General features: G+C 41.6%; 1 protein-coding gene across 4 annotated transcripts in view; it reads left to right on the forward strand.

The window, feature by feature from the left end:
- Window positions 1-1924: 1924 nt before the first annotated feature.
- The window catches only part of MICAL3 (microtubule associated monooxygenase, calponin and LIM domain containing 3), a 225598-nt gene continuing 210978 nt past the window's right edge, over window positions 1925-16544 (forward strand). For 3 of the 4 annotated variants that reach the window (XM_081958103.1, XM_081958102.1, XM_081958104.1), the window contains exon 1: window positions 1926-2156. The gene's annotated coding sequence lies outside the window, so the exon portion shown is untranslated. Of the gene's footprint in view, window positions 2157-16544 lie in introns of all 4 variants that reach the window. The other variant, XM_081958101.1, reaches the window with a different exon arrangement.

Here is a 16544-nt window from a genome sequence, read left to right on the forward strand (position 1 = left end):
CACCTTTGGTGGGAAGGTAACAGCGTTCCGTGCAACTTCGACATTTAGTCATGCTGGCCACATGACCACGGAGACGTCTTTGGACAGTGCTGGCTCTTTGGCTTTGAAATGGAGATGAGCACTGCCTCCTAGAGTCAGGAACGACTAGCACTTATGTGCGAGGGGAACCTTTACCTTTAGCTTAACTGCCCCTCGAGCTTTTGTTCATTTAATTATAGATTGAGCAAGGTACCAGTATAGATGGTCCCTTGCTAAATAGTAGTAACTGTGAGAGGGATCTTGGAGTCCTAGTGGACAACCATTTAAATATGAGCCAGCAGTGTGCAGCAGCTGCCAAAAAAGCCAACACAGTTCTAGGATGCATAAACAGGTATAGAATCAAGATCATGTGAAGTGTTAATACCACTTTATAATGCCTTGGTAAGGCCACACTTGGAATACTGCATTCAGTTTTGGTCGCCATGATGTAGAAAAGATGTGGGGACTCTAGAAAGAGTACAGAGAAGAGCAACAAAGATGATTAGGGGACTGGAGGCTAAAACATATGAAGAACGGTTGAGGAACTGGGTATGTCTAGTTTAATGAAAAGAAAGACTAGGGGAGATATGATAGCAGTGTTCCAATATCTCGGGGGTTGTCACAAAGAAGAGGGAGTCAAACTATTCTCCAAGGCACCTGAAGGCAGGACAAGAAGCTAATCAAGGAAACTAATCAAGGAGAGAAGCAACTTAGAACTGAGGAGAAATTTCCTGACATAACAATTAATCAGTGGAACAGAAGTTGCCTCCAGAAGTTGTGAATGCCCCAACACTGGAAGTCTTTAAGAAGATGTTGGATAGCCATTTGTCTGAAGTAGTGTAGGGTTTCCTTCCTTGGCAGGGGATTGGACTAGAAGACCTCCAAGGTCCCTTCCAACTCTGCTATTGTATTATTGTATTGTAATTCGGCTTGTTGGAAAACTGCCCTGCTGAATTTGCCTGGAATGCAACTATTAAAGGGACAGTCTGAAGTAGAAATAAAGGGAATGATTTCATCATACATTATTATAATGTACATTTGGGACTAAAGGCATAATGCAGCCAACTATCATGGAAACAGCTTTGATCATTATTAGATTTCTGTACTCCTGAGTTTTCCAAAAGCTAAATCTGAGTGTATGTCCATCTAAACTATTATGCAAATGCATACAAACAAATCTGCGAGTTCATAGAAGCCATGATCTGCTTTTATTTTCATTGCTCCCTCTACTAACTACATATTTATCATCGAGTAAACCACAAGTGTTTCTCTGTACTGACTGTTCATTTGTTTTTATCCCCAGTTCATATAATCATGAGAGCCAGTTTGGTGCAGTGATTAAGGCATCAGGCAGGAAACTGGGGGACTGGGAGTTCTAGTCCCATTTTAGGCATGAAGTCAACTGGGTTACCTTGGGCTAGTCACTTTTTCTCAGCCTAGGAAGGAAGGAATGGCCAAGTACTTCTGGAAAAAAAATTGCCAAGAAAACTGCAGAGTCTTGCTCAAGTGGTCTTAAATATTGGACATGAATAAATGGAAGAAAAATATAATCAGTTTCTCCAAATTCACACAACACGCTGAATCATAAACACACAATATGGACAATGCCTCAAAACGTAGATGGTTAATTTCAGTGTATTGTGTTAACGCAATCATAGCACGATCTTCCAACTTGATGTCTCCTAAATTAATTTCACCTTCCATAATTCCCAGCATTTGCCATATTGTCTGCCAAATAGGAACTGAAATTTGACACATCTGGAAGATATTAGGTTGGAGGAGGTTAAGGGCAGAGACCATTAATTCCTGTGCTAAAACGGATTAAAGTTTGCCTTAAAAAGCCCAGGTGACTCTTTTTTAAAGTAGTTAATTGTATGGATCCTTTAAAAGAGCAGAAAGGAAAACGTGACTTCCTTTTTAAATAACAAGGGTAGAGATAACTTTGGTAGCCAGGAGTGCCTTTCTAATTTATTTTTAAAGATTTTTAAAGCTTCTCCTATATATATATTTAATTTCTAAATTAAAAAAAAAGAATTTGAAGCTCATTGAAAACTGTATTTAAAATATTATTACCTCAGTGTATCTGTTCTTACTTAGAAGATTTTTTAAACTGTTGGATCGTCACTTCCATTAAAAAGGTAACTGGGTTGTTCTTTGAAACCTATAATAAGGCTTGTTTAAATCTTGTTAAAAATCTTTTTATTGTAATTTAATGTTTTTGCTCAAGGGTTTCCTTTTATCACTTTTGCTACTGGTCAGTTGAAATATGGCTCTGTCTATTGCAAAATCTCAACCAGTATGCTAATGTATGAATCCTTGCAGTCAGTTTGATTAAATCAGCCATGATCAGCTTACAATGGATGAGATCCCTGAATGATTTTTTAGCTCTAGGTTGATACCATTGTGTGGAATAGCCCTCTTACGCATCCCTGGGTAAAAGTTATGGATTCTTACTTAACTGAACTTCACTTCTGTTTTTCAAATACTTTTTGGAAGATAGACAGGTCTAATTTTCTGCTCTATCAGAATATGCAGTAAACATGAACATTTTTAGATTAGCCAGGGCAGTGGGAGGTGAACCAATGAATTTATGAGGTTAAAAATATTTTACTTTGCTTTCCTGACTATAATAGAAGGAATATTTGTTGTGTTACCTGCAAACAGTCCCATCCAAGCTTCTTAAAATATAGATTTTTTAATAAATATAGCCAGGAGAAATTTTGGCTATTGTGATATGTTATGAAAATGAGAGCATAAATAGGGTACTGTAAAGAAGGGCAGGCAAAGGAGTACAGTATAACTAGGAGTAAAACATACTTGTGTAATTTAAAAAATGACCAGATTATAACAAATGTTCCAATCCAGAAATTAAGCACATAAATCAGGCATCTTAAACTTGTAAATCAGAGGTGGGTTGCTCCTGGTTTAACCCGGTTTGGCCCAACCGGTAGTAGCCGTGGCGAGAGACTCCACCCACCTGGACATTTCTGTGCATGCACAGAAGCATTGCGCGCAAGCACAAGCGAACCAGTAGTAAACCAGTTAGCAACCCACCACTGTTGTAAATATGTTAAGTTACTTAGAATAAATCCAAAGATTAAGCTGTGAAACCAGACAGAATTGAACAAATATTGTTCTGAACAAACAACTGAATCTGTTGAAAACAAGGGAAGGGGATTATGCAAATAAATCACATTTGGTTCTATTTATGTTTCCAAAATGAACAGAAAATATGGTTCAAAAATGAGCAGAGGTATAGTTATTGTTTTCCTTAGCCTGTTTCTGCAAGGTGGGGGGAATGACTGACTCGAATATAGATTTGTTATATTTGTATAGCAGAAGGAATTTCAGCAAGTGTGTGTATGGTATGTGTGTATGAGTAGTTGTTATTCCCATGGTTCACAGATTTGCTTTTTGTAACATGGTATAAGCCTCTATAGTCTATACCAACCTTGGCAACTTTAAGATGTCTGGACTTCAACTCCCAGAATTCCCTAATCAGCCATATTGGCTAGGGAATTCTGGGAATTGATGTCCACTTATATCTTAAAGTTGTCAAGGTTAAGAAATACTGTTCTGTACATAATAAATTGCATTTCCTTTCATTTGTTTCTCCTTTTTAATTTGTTTTTTAAGGTTAAAATGTCATTTCAGTCAGTGGGATTTTCTTATTGTAGTCTGACATATGCATCCTACCAATGAATCATTCAGTATCTTCCTGTTTTTGAATGTAGCTTTAGAGTATGGTGACTCACTCACTTCATAACAAAGAATATCATAAAAAGCTATTTTAAATGTTCAGCTTGCTTTTCAGAACAACATTTTTTTCTCAGCCATTCTGATGAATCTCATGGCAGCAGGGCAAAACACATAAAGAACTTTTCCTAGATTACTTAGTATTTTCTAATTCTGATTTTTATTGATGAATTTTGATTTGTCACTCTTCCAATGTGATGGACTACACCCTCCCCTAATTTCCAAACAATGTAATTCATGGTTATGTCAGTTATAGATTATGAGGATTGTTTTCCAGCTCATGGAGAAGCTACCATACTCAACCACAAAATTCACTGGGCAACTTTTTAGCTAAAGACTCTGTTTTAGCCCAATTAATTATACGTGGTTGGAATGAGGATAAAATGTGGGGAAACTCTACTGCATCTTTCTTGAATTCCTAAAAAAAAAGTTAAATTAATAATTACTAAAGAAATACACAGTCTGATATCTGCTGTGGGGGAAAGTTTCAGATCTTGTAGGTTAATATCAGCAAGGTCATCAGATAATTGTTAGGCAATTTTGAAGTTAACCCCAACAAGAAACCACTGGGGAAAAAAAAAGATACAGTATGAATTTTAATCAAATTAATTCTAATTCTATATCAGTATTTATGATACCAAAAATGAATCTTTTTTCATAGCTTTGCTTGAATTATTCCTATGGAAAAATTAATGTGTATTTAAAAAACAAACCAAAACTTGTTAGAGCATGGAAATATTAAGTACATTGGCAGAAACTCAGTCTGAGATTAGGTTCTTTAAATAATGCATCAGAATGTAATATTTGTTTGATGTTGACTGGTACTTTGTTTAAACCCAACCATTTTGCTGATTAAAACATGTATCATGACTTTTTGGAGTTGAAGTCCACAAGTCATAAAGTTACCATAATTGCCTGCTCCTGGCTTAGTGTATTCATACCCAAGCTGTTGTAGTTTATTCAGTAAAACACACTTTGTTACACAATGGTTTTCCGAATATGTACTCAATCTTTGGCTTAAGATGTTGCATAAATTCAGAACAGATTTTATCCCTGATAGTGTATAGAAGCATTTAAATTTATAACCAAAAAAGCTAAAAAAAACCCTTCTTCCAGTGTTCTTTTCTTGCTCCATAGAGAATTGCAATCTGATTAAATCTTATTTTAGCATTTTGATCCCTGTAGTTTATCAGCTAGACAGTACTTATTTCTTAATAGGCAGTGATATATATATTTCTCAATTAAAATAATGAAGGGCTCTCTTGAGAGAAGGAGTAGTATAAAAATAAACGAAATATTAAGGCTAAAAGGAATGTGCATAAGTTGTAAAGATAGGGTTTATAATTGATAAGTGTGACTTGCAATAAAATGTTGGAATATTATTTTACTGTTCAGCTGTGTTCCTTTCTATTCTAGTCCCCATTTCCACCACAGGTCAATCAACGGTTTGTAGCTACTGATCATAATCTCTTCCAAGTTTGTTTGTTGTTGTTGGTGGGGAGGTTCTAAAAATATTTTCTGCCTCCTCCAGATCTGCTGATACCTCTCTCTTTTGGATGGGTGGTTTATTTTTGTCTACATGAGCAAGGGATTGGCCATGCTGAGATCAGAAACACAAAGGGGATCACGAGAGAGGCCTTCTTAGGCCAGAAGTTGACAATTGGGGGGAATAGGCCTCTCTTTATGCCAACTTAAGCTGCCTAAACAGAATGGCTAAATTGCTTTTAGATGACCAAAAGTTACTCATCTCTACCTGTTGTACAGGGGTGGGTAGCTGCCGGCATTGCTGCCGGTTCAGTGCCTCAAAAATTTTGCAAATAAAAAGATCTGCGCATGCGCAAAACCTTAAAAATTGAAAAAAGAAATTCCACTGAAAATTGTTCTGCGCATGGGCAGAACCGAAAAACTAGATGGTGGTCCCTTAGGAGAACCAGTCTAGGGGTGTGGCAGGCATGGGTCGTTGCCGGTTCCAGCGACCCAGGCCGCCAAGTTACTACAGGTTTGGCCGAACCGATCCGAACCGGTAGGAACCCACCTCTGCTGTTGTATGCCAAACATTGCTAGAAATCCTCAATACATGTGCCATGTTTTACAGATACATGGGATTTCTTAAAATAGCGGATGTTTTGGTGAGTTTACAGATTATTGATTGTTAGGCATTGTATTTCGCTTTGATTCAGTGGTGAAATTCAAAATTGTTTACTACTTCTGTGGGCGTGGTTTGGTAGACGTGGCAAGGGGACGAATCCCCATTACCTCCCCACTCCTAGGGGAAGTATATTGTAAAATCTCCATTCCCATCCCACTCTGGGGCCAGACAGAGGTAGTATTTGCTGGTTCTCTGAACTACTCAAAATTTCTGCTACCGGTTCTCCAGAACCTATCAGAACCTGCTGAATTTCACCCCTGCTTTGATTTCTTTATAGTCGCAAATGCTAATATGAAGATACGAGCTAGAAATCATAGAAGCTTATTGTTGTTTGAAGGTCATTCCATTTTTCCTCCAGAAATTTTTCACAGCTTCACAGAGGTTCATTATTTTTGACTCTGCAGATTAGCATACCATTTGAAGCATATTGCTACAGCAAATGGGCATTAGTGAAATCATGAATCTCAAAAATGAATTGGTTTCTATTCCAATTCATTCCTAAATTTTAATATAACGGTTATATCAAGAGTTCAGGAACATGCCCAGGCAAATGTAAACAAACCCTGACTTGGATGATGAAAACAGAGGGATTCCCACGAATAAAAGGATTACTATCTGCCGTGAAAGGACCCTTGTTAGTCTTAACACAATAATCCATTATGCTGGGTGTTTATAATTTGACAGTAGTAAGTTTTTGTCTTTCTCCTTCGTTGTTGCTCCCCCCCCCCCTTCACTGAAAAGATAGATGTAAGAGACAGAGAGCAATGTGGTGTTTAAGAGAAAGAAAAGGCTGGATCAGGCAGGGAGCCTGAGGACAACTACGCTGGTTCATAAGAGAGAAAAAAAGTCTGTGATTGGACAATGCGTTTCTTAGGTTGTTGGAGAATTCTAAATCTTGCACATTGTGTGACAGTTTGATGGTAGCTGTACAAGAGTGCCAAGTGGCTCATTTGTGCAAATTTATCGGCTAATTTTGAGAAACTGAGTGTGTAATCGTAAAAAGAAATAAAAAAACTAAGGGTAAATTGCAGCAGTTTATATAACAATGTAAACCGTGTAGAGATTATTATTTAGCTGTATACATTTGTTCTATTTTGTCTCCCAGAAAAATAAGGGGCCATGTGCGATATTCCCCTATTGCGTAGACTCACGCAATCCCAAGAAATAGGCCATGCTGAAATTTAGTGATGGTTTAAAACAAATAAATGAAGTTATTTCTCGGTCCTGTTCTTATTCTGTAACCTTGTCTAGGCTCACCACATATTCAAGATCACAGTACCATGCATTTGGGTAATTTATAATTTAGCATACTGGATGAATCAGGCCACCCCGTTAAATCATCGTAGTTATTTGAGGGAAGGGTAGCATGTGAACACAGATAAGTATGCACTTTTAAAATTGGGATTTATAAATTCAGATGTCATATGAACCCAATCATTACTGAAGACCTAATATGTTTTAACACCGAGCAATCATAATGGTTGGATCCACAGAATACAATGATACAAACACTGAATAAATCACATTATGACTTCATGTGATCCAGTTTCAGGCTTCTACTTGCAGTCAGAGCCACTGGAAATTTTTAGCACAGATACAAAACAATCTGAACTGGGATAGAAATGAGAAGATTAAAAACTCTATCTTGTAGAAATGGTTGCACGTCCACCTTCCACTACAGTGGAGTTTGAATGTATTCATAGAAAGTGGTGCAAAATGATGCAGAGAACCCTTTTGTAGGATTAAGCCAAAATTTTAAGAGCAAGACTGATAAGACTTTAACTTGCCTAAATTTGTATGGATTTCAACTTGCATGCTGGCTGAATAATTCTTGGCGTTGAAGTCTACATATCTTCAAACTACCAAGGTTGAGGAACACTGCTCTGGAGAAAATTGCTTTGGTCTTTATTAGCATTTTATGGTGATGATAAATAGATGAGAAGGTCAAAGAAATCCTGATTCCATCACAGTAGCTGTACAAGAGGGCCTGAATCCTCAGTCAGTAAGGCTAATGTGAGTTTTCCTAGCTGTGAAAACATTATTTACTTGGGTTTTTTTCTCTTTTTCTCCACCCTCTTCCAACACACAATTTCCATCTCTTTCCCCAGCATGTATTTTACTGTAAATCTGGCATTTCACAGCAAGTGGTCAAGAATGTGGGTGTTGACGCCCAAAATCCTGGGATTAATTACACAATTATGCAGGGGTCTGGTCACAAATCATTCAGGATGGAGCAATGGGAATTAAAGAAATTTATAACCATGATTGCATTGCAGAATTGATCTAGGTATCGCAACCTGTTGGAATCTCCTCCTCCTTGTAATGGCCAGCATATATACTGTAGAATAGCATGCTGTGATTTTATGGAGAATATGTGTATTTCTTCAGCCAACTGTAACATCTGTTAATGCTGTGGGAACTCTTTCGCAATCAGTGTAATTCACATATTAAGCTACTCTACAAGCCATATTGTAAGTAATATGATATATTTTCCCACTGGCTTTGATGCTGCAATTGGAGAGACTAGCTCTAAAAGATGAGGAGAAAAAGAGGACATTGACATTTCATTCCAAAATGTACGTGTGTGTGTGTGTGTGTGTGTGTGTATTTGTGTGCACATATTCTTTTTAACCTTTCTTTTTCCAGATGCTAGAATAGAAAATTGGATAAACAGATGTTGGATAACCATTTGTCTGTAGTGGTGTAGGGTTTCCTACCTAAGCAGGGGGTTGGACTAGAAGGCCTCCAAGGTCCCTTCCAACTCTGTCAATTCAATTCAATTCCATTCAATTCCATTCCATTCTAGAACAAAACAGAACAAAACAGAACAGAACGAAGTAGAATAGAACTACAATAGAATAGCATAAGAACAGAATTAGAATAAGCATAGCATAAACATAAATAAACATAATAGAATTAGAATTAGAATAGTATAGAACAGAACAACATAGAATAAGCATAATAGAATTGGAATAGTATAGAACAGAACAGAACAGAACACTTTATTGGCCAATTGTGATTAGCGACACAAGAAATTTGTCTCGAAGGATGCATAAACAACAAGTAATAATGATACCAATAAGAGAAGGTAGTGGAACAGGTGAGAAGCAGAGGTGGGTTGCTCCCGATTCGGCCTGGATTGGGCAAACTGGTAGTAGTGGTGGCGGGAGGCTCCGCCCACCCACCTAGATGCTTCTGTGCTCTCGCACGAGCAAAAAAAACAGTAGTAAAAAAAAAATGGAAACCCACCACTGGTGAGAAGGATCTAAATAATATAGCCATACCAATGGGTAAATAAATTTAGACCCCAGAGACAGAACTGTGACATTAGGTGTTCAACAGTGATAGGGTGAGGAAAAAAACTGTCTCTGTGTCTAGTTGTTTTGGCATGCAATGTCCTGAAGTAGTATCTCAAGGGGAGGGAGTCAAAACAGATTATATCCAGGAATGTATATTTACTGTACATTCTGCTTAATTACTACATCAGGAGCACATACAGCAAAAATGAGAACTAAGACCCATTTCTGATGGTTCATTTAGTGTAATGGGTGTCTTAGGGCTGCATGAATCCTAGCATTCATTTTGCCTCTTAAGGTCCTCCACTCCCACACCCTGAAAGGTGTGGGTGTGTATGTGCGCGCGCTTTTTTTATATCTAGTCCCTCTTTCAGTACTTTGACAGTGTGTCAGTTTAATTAAAAGCATTTGAAAAATTAGTTGCAAGCACTATGGCAGAATTCTACTGTAGGAATATCACATTGGCTTGGAACATGTATCTATCCGTGGTGACGCAGTGGTTAGAGTGCAGTATTGCAGGCTAATTCTGCTAGTCGGCAGTTCGAGTCTCACTGGCTCAAGGCTGACTCGGCCTTCCATCCTTCTGAGACCGGTAAAATGAGGAGCCTGATTATTGGGGGCCCATATGCTGGCTCTGTAAACTGCTTAGAGAGCGCCGTAAAGCACTATAAAGTGGTATATAAGCAGTGGTGGGACTCAGCCAGTTTGCACTACTTCAAAAGAACTGGTTGTTAACCTTCTGAGCAGTTTGGTGAACTGGTTGTTGGAATAAATAATTAGGGCAGAGAACTGTTTGTTAAATTATTTGAATCCCACCACTGTATATAAGTGCTATTGCTCTCTTAATGTGTTTCCAAACCAGTGAGAAAATCCAGTGGTTCAATTTTCTTTGAATGAAAGAGCACTGGAGAATTACGTGCTCATATTTTATTTACAAAAATAGAAGCATGGTGGAAGCAAACAGGTATTATTTTTTAAACAAACAGAGAAAGTATTGTACACAAGGTTCCAAGGGCATCAAATTTTATTCAAGAAAACTTCTTTTCTGATTCTAAGTTATTTCTCTTCTAGCTGACCGTAACTAGAAAGCATTATCTTTATAAATTAAGTGTTATATTCCAATTATTTGAGGGAGATCCTTAACTATTAGGTTTAAGGTTTAAGGTTTATTTGGATTTATATGCCGCCCTTCTCCAAAGGACTCAGGGCGGCGTACAACATTAAAAACACACATCACAAAAGTTAAAAAAAGATTAAACCCAATTCCAAAAAGACCAAACCGATTAAAAAAAAAAAACAGGGATTTTTCCAGCCCAATGGCTTTTTAATACCATTCGGCCACCCCCTCAGGAACGCTAATTCCATAACTCTATTCAAAGCAGTATACTGGCAGTTTATTTTTTTTCTGTTTTGCTGGTCTGTTGCCAGGCTAAAGGATATCATCCTTGCAAACATTATTTTTCTCCCGGACTTGGATAAGATGTAAAATACAACTTAAGTTGTGACCTTGGAAAATGAGTAGGTTTTTGTTTTTTTGACGGATGTTTACGGGATAATCTGTCTACGCATCGCTGCAAAAGTGTACAGTACTTAATGTGTATTTGAATAGACACCTGGTCTGGGGTTGCTTAACAGCGCGAAACTACAATTCCCAGGTTTCTTTCGAGAACCAACCGTCTCCGTTTTGTTTTTCCGGCAGTTAAAGGCTTCCATAGAAACGGCTTTTTTCCCCTTCTTCTCCAGGCATGAACGCTGGTATGTCCTGCGGTTCCTTGAGTGTTACCTCAGTTACTTTTTTCTTTCTTCCGTGTGTGCATGGAGAGGGCAGTGACAAAACTTGATCTATTAAATGGTTGTGTCTCTTTAAGATTCGGGCTACTTTGTTGCAGCTCGACCAACTCTGTTGGGGAATCCTAACAATTCCCAATTCCAAATGTACATATTGTTAAGCCAGGGGTCCCCAAACTTGGCAACTTTAAGACTTGTGGACTTCAACTCCCAGAATTCTCCAGCCAGCAGAGCTGGGAATTGAAGTCCACAAGTCTTAAAGTTGCCAAGTTTGAAGACCTCTGTGTTAAGCGATTGTGCGCCAGGCGTTTAAAGGGCACAGGGGGGAATTCTCTGAAGTTTGCGCTGGAACAAGGCTGCAAACCTACAGTTTTATATACCTTGATCCTAAGAAATCATCTCTGGATTTAAAAGGCATAGGATCGTGCATTTTAAGGCGCCACAATGTTACTGGTTTAAATTTGCGAATGCAAATATGCGGGAAGTTTTGACATGCCTTCCCCCGTTGCTAAACTTCCCCCGCCAAGCGCAGAATTTCGAACGCGCTGCTCCGACTGTTACAAGTTTAGGCGTCCAACCTGGGCTACTTTTAAGTCTTGCGGACTTCAATTCCCAGAATTCTCTGGAAGAATCAGGGAATTCTGGGAGTTGAAGTCCGCAAGACTTAAACGTAGCCCAGGTTGGACGCCTAAACTGGAACAGTCTTAGGAAATCCGTCGTAAACTCGAGCGGGCGGGAAAAATGCCGCGCAAAATCTTCAAAAAGGCTTCCCTGAGCAAAGCCGATGCCAAAATATTTTTTTCGTTTTTTCCCCCTGGAATTTCCCTTAAAAAAAATGTTTCTTTTCGGGATGCTGCCGTTTTGCAAACAAGGCAGGTCCCCGCCGGTCTCTCCTCACGTAGCCTGGGACGCGGCCAGTAAGGGCGTAGGTTGCTTTCTTCCGTCGCCTCCGCGCGCGGTTCTCCTTCTCCTCGCGCTCTCTCTCTCTCTCTCTCTCTCTCTCCCTCCGGTTCTTGGAACGTTTCCAGACACCTGAACCGCTCCTTTTTCCCCGCTGGGAGTCGCGGCTCCTTTAAGGGTACAGCGCCTTTGGCCCTGCTGCAGTCCTTTGAGCCACGCTTCGCGCGCCCCCATTGGCCGCTCCGCTTCGCATCCCTCCACCCCTAATGGAGCCTCGGCCAACCGCTGCCCTTGCGCTCCTATCAAAATTCGGAGCGTACCAACGGGGGCCCGCGAGAGAGGGGCGCGGGCGGAAGCAACCAAGCGAGCGCACGCTTCGATCCCTGCGCTTTGAAGCTGGAGCCTTTTTTCCCTCGCTCCACCCGGAGCCGAGCAACCGCCTGGCCCTTTAAGGAGGCAAAGAGCAGGCGGCTTCTCCCTCCCCGCGTGTCCAGCGGAGGGAGGATAACCGCGGCCAAGGTGTGTGTGTGTGAGCGCGATCGCCTGGCGGCGCGGGGCGGCTGCTCGGGAGATTGCACCGCCTCTCCTCTTCTATCTCCCCGCCGGCCGAGGACGGAGCGTCCCTTCTAACGCCAAAGCGGGAGCCAGGAGCGGCCAAATCCCGAGGATCCCGCGCTGGTGGGAAAGCAGCCGCCGGAGCGATCCCGCCGGGATACAACTTTTCCCCGCGCCCTGCAGGCACCCCCGGAGGGCATGATCGGAGGAGGGCAAGTACGGGAGTCTGCAGTCTACGGGAAGGGAGGGAAGGAAGAAGGACGGGAGGGAGGAATAGAATGGAAGGGACGGGACTGTGTCGCCCCGCTGGCTGGCTGGCTGGCTGGCTGGCTGGCTTCCAGCCCCGGCGATTAAGAAGCCAGCTTCGGCGGATCGGTGAGCTGGCGTCGGCCCCCTCTCCGCCGCTATTACCTTCGTGCCAGCTTGGCCTTGTCCTTTGCCGTGGCGTGGGAAAAAAGGTGAACAGGCGGAGGCGGAGGAGGAGGAGGAGGCTCCGTCCTCCGCGGGGCAGTTTCGACGCCGTTGGCTGGGTTGCCTTACAAGCGCATCAATGGGGATTAATGGAGAAGTTGGGGTTTTTCCCCCCCTGTCCCCTGGGAACGGGAAGCCTTCCTCGCGGTTCCCTCCCTAACGGGGGAGCAGCGCCCTCCCTCGGGGCTCCCTGAAGCCCAGCCTTTCCCTTCGGACCTGGGGAGGAGGGCGGGGGGAGGAAGGGCTGCCAGGGGAAAAAAAAAAAAAAAAAGGAGGCTGCAGCGCCTGGTTCATTCCCGATCCTTAAGGAGGGTTGCGGGATTGGCATGAGTGGGTATGAATTAATCTATACGCGGTTGCCATTTTTGGGGGGATTATTCCGATCTGGGTAATCCAAGGTTTCCAAATGGGTTCAGACTGCAGGAGTCTCCAATCTTTACAACTTTAAACCTGGCGGACTTCAACTCCCAGAATTCCCCAGCCAGTTGGCTGGGGAATTCTGGGAGTTAAAGTCCACCAGGCTTAAAGTTGCCAAGGTTGGAGACTCCTGGTTTTAGATCATAGTTTATTTATGTATTCTATTTATTTATTTCATCAAGCATGTATTAAATAACAGATATAAGTATAAACATGATTTTGAATACATGAAATGGATGCGAATACAAGGGAACGTTAGGACAGGGACGGTAGGCACGCTGGTGCATTTATGCATGCCCCCTTACAGACCTCTTGGATGAGGTCGACAGTAGACAGTCTAAGGTTACAGTTTTAGGGGTTTGGGGAAGAAACCACGGAGTCAGGTAGTGCATTCCAGGCATTGACCACTCTGTTGCTGAAGTCGTATTTTCTGCAATCGAGTTTGGCGGGCTTTACCTTAAGTTTGTATCTATTGCGTGCTCGTGTATTGTTGTGGTTGAAGCTGAAGTAGTCATTGACAGGTAGGACATTGTTGTTACTATGTTATGCAGGCAGCCTGCCGGTGGAGACAGGATGAATTGTAATGTTGTTGTGTGTTATTGGGTGCCAACGAGGGCGAAGAAAGCTGTAGCCCTCGAGGGATTGTTTTGAAGTCATCCCTCATCCCACCCACCCACCCCGTGCCCCTCCTCTGTGCCACTTTGCCTGCTCTTGCTGCATTTGCGCTGGCAAAAGGAGAGCCTTGAGATGAAATGGGCAGTGTTGAATTTCTATAGTGCAGAAGCTTAAGCTGGCCTGGGAGTTAACGTTTTTTTGATCTGATATAGTCTGCTCTAAATCCATCCAGTGTGTAGGCTGGCCAGAGAAAGCAATTTTGTCCTTAACTGTGTATTTCACGGAGATAAGTGGTGATTTGGGAAGCAACAGGGTCATTCTGTCTCAAAAACACTGAATTCTTGTCTGGGGTGGGGGGGAAAGCGAGTCTTGTTTTGCAATCCAGTATCATTCCTGGTTAGGGGAATATATTAGACCCTTAGGATAAGAGTGGATGGAGTTCCAAGTTTGCAAATTCTATATCCTTCCCTCCAGGATTCTGAGCCCAACGGCAATATCCGATTGCAAAGTGTATGCATGTGAAAGAACCCAAATAGTTATTTCAACTTCTCCCAGTCAGAAGTTATTCGCAGTCCTTGCACACGTTTGGTTTGCTGCTTGGAGCTGCCAGAAACCTGTGACCGTCTGCTGAATTGCAGGCATCAACCAGTAAATCCAGATCCACCTTCTGCTGTGTCCCGTTGCTCCCCATATGCCGTTGCAGCCCATTTTGCTGGGTGGAAAGCATGATCTGGTACCAAAGGGCTGTAAGGCAGAGCAATTATCTCCAAGTTGAGCTTAGGCTGGATTTGTGAGCATGCTAAATCCCGCGTGGGGTTAGTTGTGGCTAAAGGAAAGCCAAAAGAAACAAACGGGAAAACAGCCTACATTTTTTAAGCGGTGGTGGAGTCTTAAAGGGAAGATAGTACAGTTTTACTTATGAGTGGTCTTCCAGGGACAGTCAAGTTTAGAACCTAAATGGATTTTGGAATTGCTTTAGAAAGCTCAGCAGCCTTTTCTTAAATCTTTTCAAATGCAATTGTATTAGCAGGATTTATTGAGGGGTTATCTAGTTTCAGTATAAAATGAGAGATGAATAATGAACCAGTAAACTGCTTCACCTCTCGTATCTAAAGCGGTCTTCTGTATTAGTCACAACTCATTGCTTTTCCTCCCTTCTGGGATTATTTTATGTGTTACATTGCACTGTTTACTCCGGGCACTCCTTAGATTATGCCTGAAGCATCCTTTCTCCAGGAGAAGTGTAAATCTTTCCATTGGCATCGACTTGGAAATAAAGCTGGTTTTTGCTATCCCTGTGTGTTATTTTAGCATGCCTGGAGGAGATGTCCTTTGAGAGGCAAAACTCCTCATCTTCATTTCATTGAGTTAGGTGTTGGGTAGCCCATTAACTGTGAAGTGAAGGAGGGGTTCAGTCAATGCCATTTTTCTTCAGGAGGAAACTACCTTGAGTCATTCAGAAGAATGATGCCCAGGACTGACGTCAGTCTCTAAAATGCCTGTTGGATTTTCAAGTATCATCATGTTCAGAACTGGAGATATATAGTGAGGAATTTTTTGGGTAACTTTCAGAATGGGAGGGAGGGAAATATTTTTCAGTAGTACATATCTCAATTTTTCAGCTAGGATTTAAGGCAAATGGTATGTGTGTTGATTATTGCACCTGATTTTCATTAGATGTATCAGTGCCCAATTGATTAAGTAAATCCGTTCAATGAACGTATTTCTTCGGAGAATGGGTAATGGATGCTAGATAGGAGAAAATGCCATCATCCATTTCCACCAGTATATATAATCACATCCTGATCCAGTTTGTCTGCAGAGTTGTACAGGAAGTCCTTGCTTACTGACTGCTTTGTTTCATGACTGTTTGAGGTTAAAAAAGCTTTGCAACTAATCCTTGTAGCAGTAGCAAGAGCACTTAGACTTATATACTGCTTCGTAACGCTTTGGAGCACTCTGAGTGGTTTACAACTGTCAGCATATTGCCTCCAACAATCTGCGTCCTCATTTTATCAACCTCGGAAGGATGGAAGGCTGAGTCAACCTTGAGCTGGTCAGGACCAAACTCTCCGCAGTTGGCAGAGTTACTGCATTCTAATCAGGACTCTTTACAACCATCACAACATACTGTGGTCTGGTGATCGCCATTCTGGCACGTTGCAACCAGTGGGCATTTATGATCCCCACAGCATTCCCACAGTCATGTGATTGCCATTCTTGTACTTTACAACAAGCAGAGTCAATGGAGAGAGCCAGCAGTAAAATTGCAAGGGGCATTCACCTGGTATGTTTCACTTACCAGCCAAGTGGGAAGAGACGTTGTAAGCCTATTGCAGATGCATGATTTCTCACTCAGTAGCCATAGAGCATAGTGAGAGTTGTGGCCATCCTGTGCCAATTATGGTTGCTAAGCACAAACTCAAATACTTTGGCCCACCTAATGAAAAGGAAGGACTCACTGGAGAAGAGCCTATGCTGGGAAGGATTGAGGGCAAAAGAAGAACGGGGCGACAGAGAATGAGGTGGCTTAATGGAGTCACCGAAGCAGTCGCTGTGAGCTCAAATAGACTCCGGAG

Source organism: Natrix helvetica (genome assembly GCF_964273705.1).
Source record: "Natrix helvetica genome assembly, chromosome: 6".
Taxonomy (NCBI): domain Eukaryota; kingdom Metazoa; phylum Chordata; class Lepidosauria; order Squamata; family Natricidae; genus Natrix; species Natrix helvetica.